Genomic DNA, 5,656 nt, shown 5'->3' on the forward strand with positions numbered 1-5,656 from the left:
CATTTTATTTATACACCACATCTTCTTTATCCATTTATCCATCGGTGGACATTTGGACATTTCCATACTTTGGCTATTGTTGATAGTGCTGCTATAAACATTGGGGTGCATGTGCCTCTTCAAAACAGCATACCCGTGTCCCTTAGAGAAATACCTAGTAGTGTAATTGCTGGGTCATAGAGTAGTTCTATTTTTAATTCTTTGAAGAACCTACATACTGTTTTCCAGAGTGGCTGCACCAGTTTGCATTCCCACCAGCAGTGCAAAAGAGATCTTTCTCCACATCCTTGCCAGCATCTGTTGTTGCCTGAGTTGTTAATGTTAGCCATTCTGACAGGTGTGAGGTGATATCTCATTGTGGTTTTGATTTGTATTTCTCTGATGATGAATGATGTTGAGCATTTTTCATGTGTGGGTTGGTCATCTGAATGTCTTCTTTGTAGAAGTGTCTATTCATGTCTTTTGCCCATTTCTTCACTGGATTATTTGTTTTTTTTGGGTGTTGAGTTTGATAAGTTCTTCATAGATCTTGGATACTAACCCTTTAACTGACATGTCATTTGCACATATCTTCTCCCATTCCATCAGTCGCCTTTTAGTTTTTCTGATTGTTTCCTTCACCATGCAGAAGGTTTTAATTTTGATGAGGTCCCAATAGTTCATTTTTGTTTTTGTTTCCCTTGCCTCTGGAGACATGTTGAGTAAGAAGTTGCTGTGGCCAAAGTCAAAGAGATTTTTGCTGTTTTCTCCTCAAGGATTTTGATGGTTTCCTGTCTTACATTTAGGTCTTTCATCCATTTTGAGTTTATTTTTGTGTATGGTGTAAGAAAGTGGTCCAGGTTCATTGTTCTGCATGTCGCTGTCCAGTTTTCCCAGCACCACTTGAAGAGACTGTCTTTATTCCACTGGATATTCTTTCCTGCTTTGTCAAAGATTAGTTGGCCATACATTTGTGGATCCATTTCTGGGTTCTCTATTCTGTTCCATAAAATTCTGGAACGCTTCACGAATTTGCGGGGGCCATGCTAATCTTTCCTGTATCGTTCCAATTTTAGTATATATGCTGCCGAAGTGAGCACGAAAACTTCTTAATTCTTTATTATTCCTTTTATTAGCAAGTTTTCATGATAATAAGTTAATTTCTATAATCTTCTGAAGGTAGACAATTATTTTTAAATAATATTATGTACCCCACAGATATAAATAAGTTTGATGTGTTCAATCCATTCTAATTATTAAAATTCTTCAAATTCAAATAGTTTCATTTTGTTTAGTGGAAGACTTGCAGTGTCAGCCCTTGAATATCTTTTATATCTATTCTATTGTCTTTGATAGTTACTTGCTAACTGACATGACAAGATTGACCGGCTCAGCATGTTCATTTCCTGTCTCAGACATCAGCAATATCTCCACTAAACCTAAGCTGCTTTTAGTAAGGGGTGACATTTCAAGACCACAATCTGGGTCTTAATGCTAATGCATTAGTAATCATATATAAGTCTTTATAGTGTAAAGAGGTAGGAAATATTTACAGGTAGGAAAAATATATATCCTGTGTCCAATATAAAAGACTAGAAACTGTGACCAATCAAGTATCAACTTGCAAAGTTGATACTGATTCTTGCAATCAAATTTCAAGACTAAGGAGATTTTAATTAAACTGTTTCCTATTGCATCTATGTGTTCCTTATTTCACCCTAAGAATTCAGTTTCTCATTGGCACAGGGAATGATAAATTAGAACATCCACTAATTACTCATTTCTTAAATTATTCTCAGAATAATATAAATACTACCTCCACTCTGATTACTGAAATTTAATAAACATAGAAAAGCTTCCTTGAAACCTGGTCCTTTCTAAAAGCACAAGAAAACTAATTTCACAACAAAAATGTATCAAAAGAAAATAAACAACAGAAATATATCAAATTCAAATTCCATACAAAGTTATAATAAGGAGAATAAGGAACATAACTATAAATTGTGTAAGTTCACAAAAGATAAGTATGAAACCGAGCCTAATTTTAATGGGCCTTAATTTCTCCTAATGCAATGGAAAAGAAGGTGAGGATTCCAACTATCAACTTACTACACTGAAGTTATAAACCAATCATATTAGACTGGAAAATAAATTAGAGTATAGCAATTTTAAAAGGGTTTGTTGAAACTACTAATATTTATACAGAATCTATTTATTGATAAATTTAAGAAAACTAATTGAAAAAAATCTATGAGTTAATTCTATGAGCAATAATAGAATTCAGTAAGGTAATTGGACATATATATGTCAGGTAAAAGATGGCCAGGATCGTGACTAATTGGCCATGATCATGATGGCCATGGCCATGATTAATTAATAAACACATTACCTTTTGCCAAAAAAACTACAAAACTGGAAAAATAAATGTAATATAACTGTTTCTAGACACTGAGGAATCTGAGATCCTTAACATAGGAGAGACAATGAAATGAACCATACAACATCAATCACTTTCTTAAAAGGCTGTAGTGTGGGGAAGAAATATCAGTCTCAATTAGAAACTGAGAAGTTTACAGGGGTATTCCTTAAACAGAAAAAAAAATACGATTTTAAGTTGAGGAAATAGCAAGAGTAAGGGGGGCAGAAATTTGCAAGACAAAGTATTAGAAAGAGTACAAGAAATTTGTGCAAGGTTACCTTTGAGTCTGGCTTATTACCAAGCAGCTCACATGCAGGATAAAACTCCATGAGTATTGGCAAAGAATACTTACCATAAGATATAAGTTAATAATTTTCAGAGCTCATGCAGAGCTGAGGGACATTCAATTTCTTAACATCCAAAATAGGAAAGCTTTAATGAACACCCTGGGAATTCATTATAAATTTAGGTGTCATCATACCTCAGTAATTAAGGCTAATATGCACCCATAATATCAAGCTTTTAAATAAAAGTCTTTAAAGACAAAGCTGATACTTAAATAACTGCTGATCAATGTTAACTCATCATCATTAATGAACACCAACAAAATTCTGATATTTAACATCATAAAATTCAAATACCCAGCATCCAATAAATAATTATTGGACATCTGATGGATTGAGAAACTGTGCTGTCATCAGGGAGAAAACAAATATAAAAGCAGACCCAGATCACAGAGATGAATTTTCAGAAATAAACTTCAATATAGGTATTTAAAATATGTTCAAGAACATTAAAAAACATAATGAAGGTAAAATATTCAAATTATAAAAAATCAAATCTCTGGAGCTGAATTAACATTATTGGATAAGCTTAACAACAAATAAGACATTTTGGCAAAAAAGATCGGCGAAAATTGTTGTGAAGACATAGCGATGAAAAATATCTGTGAAACAGAGAGAAAAGAGGCAAAAAACTGAATATTTCCTAAGTGACTAATGGGACAATATCAAGAGGTCAGACATACCTGTAATTTGAGTCTCTGAAGTTGTGAGAAAGGGAAACAAAAAATGGAGAGCTAGTACCTAAAAGTTTCCAATTTTGACAAAAATTATAAACCCACAAATCCAAAAGGCTCAACGAATCCCAAGTAAAATGAACACCTTTCATATCTTAATCAAGTCTTTAAAAACCAGAGATAAAGAAGAAATCTGAAAAGTGGTCACAGTCTTACATTAGGATGTAAGAAATCTTAAACGAATTAGCAGTGACTTCTTAACAGGAATAATGGAGGACAGAAAACAAAAATACAACATCTTTAAAGTTGCTGAAGGAAGAAAAAACAACTGTCAACCTAGATTCTATCTTGTGAAAATATCCCTCAAACTGAGAAGAAAAAAAAAATTTAAGAGACATTTTCAGAATATCAAGAGCTGAGAAAATTCGTTTTCAGCAGACCTTCACGACAACAGATGTTAAAGGTGTTCAGGCTAAGGGACTTGTGTACTTCTGCACAAAGAAGTGAAGAGAACTGGAAATCATTAACTTGTAGGTAAATATAAAAGACTGTTCTCATTTAAAATATATATTTAAGAGATTATTGTGCCCAAGAATGCTGGCCACCATGCAGCATCCACCCTTTTCTTTCTCTCCTGCTTCCGACTGTTTGCATACAAAAAGAGTAAATCCACACATCTCATAGTTCTCTTTCAGATCTTTACACAGGCCTTTAATGTAGTTTCCTTGTGTCCATATTTTCACAATATCTCTCTCCTTAGTTCTATGAGCTTGCACACAATTTCAACACATCTAATGAAAACACCAGTAAGTTTCTGTCTCTCCTCTGGATATAGTACTTCAAATATAGTCTCATTATAGTCAGCAGTCAAGATGAATTTAAAAATGTGTTCAGGGGCACCAGGGTAGCTCAGTTGGTCAAATGCCTGATTCTTGGTTTCGGCTCAGGTCATGATCTCACTGTTCGTGGGTTCAAGCCCCACGTCAGGCTCTGTGCTGACAGCGCAGAACCTGCTTGGGATTCTTTCTCTCTCCCTCTCTCTTTGCCCCACCCCTGCCCTCTCTCTCTCTCAAAATAAATCAATAAACTTTTTAAAAAATTATAAAAATATGTGCAAAGTAAAAGTTATCGAATCAGGAGGGTGTGTGTATAAATATATACTAAATATTCTTTAATTTCAGTTCTGTAAATGTTTTGAGCTCCTAGGTGGCATCCCTGTCAACTATTTTCTTGAAATCAATAATTTGAAAAGATTAAAACTAAAACAGGTTTCTTATACATTTGTTAACTTCCTTTGTAGTAGACAAAATTTTAGAGGAATTAAAGCATCCACTACTGGAGATCAAAGACTTTTCGAAAGACTAAATCACATGCTCCTGGTGATCAAAGGCTCCGATAATTCCAGATCTTTTCTTCCACTGACCTCCGGGGCTTTGCAAGAATAAATCACTTAATATCTATCATTCTTGGTTTCCTTTTCTACAAAATGTAAGCTATGGACTACATCAGTATTTCTTAGATATGTGGGTGTCTTAAAACAGTGGAATAAGTGGATGTTGAACCAACTTGGAGTTGTCATGTTTTTTTAATAAGGATGTAAAATAAACAGAAAACCTGCCATCTCTAGTTAAAATGTTTCATCAAAAAGAATTTTTTAACAATCAAAAAGGTAGAAGGGCAATTTCAAAATAAGTAAATCCTTCATATTAATATATATGTAGTTTAAGAAAAAATTTACATATTATCTTTTTATCCCCATTTTTACCATGGACTGCTTAAAAATTTCTTAAATGTCTAAAATCATTCCATGAAACTATGCTTAAAAATTATTGAATTAAATGCTTTCTACTGTCTCTTTCAACTATAAAACTCCATGATCTATATTCTTATTTTGATACAATATGTTAATCGAAGGTAATTTACATTACATAGCATTATGTCAAGTAAATGAAATTTACTTAACTCCTTGTAATTAAAATATGCAAAAAAAAATTAAGAACAAGGGAAAATATCTCCTAATGTTTGATGTAGTACTTCACCACAACATATTTGAATACACACTATACACATTTAAAGATGTTTTAAAAAGTTCCTGTGGGAAATGACAGTGTCATTTGGGTCGATTAAAGCATCATTCTGGTTGCACAAACTAGAAAGAGAAGTTCCACTGTGGTAATACTTAGTCTTTATCTTAGGGACCAAGAGTCATTTTGCAAATTTGTAGTATCATTTCCCTAAAC

The 5,656-nt window shown here is 33.3% G+C and overlaps 1 pseudogene; it reads right to left on the reverse strand.

The window, feature by feature from the left end:
• Positions 1-987: 987 nt before the first annotated feature.
• LOC123587068 lies at positions 988-1,079 on the reverse strand (annotated as a pseudogene).
• Positions 1,080-5,656: the final 4,577 nt, after the last annotated feature.

This window comes from Leopardus geoffroyi, chromosome C3 (assembly GCF_018350155.1).
Source record: "Leopardus geoffroyi isolate Oge1 chromosome C3, O.geoffroyi_Oge1_pat1.0, whole genome shotgun sequence".
Classification (NCBI taxonomy): Eukaryota; Metazoa; Chordata; class Mammalia; order Carnivora; family Felidae; genus Leopardus; species Leopardus geoffroyi.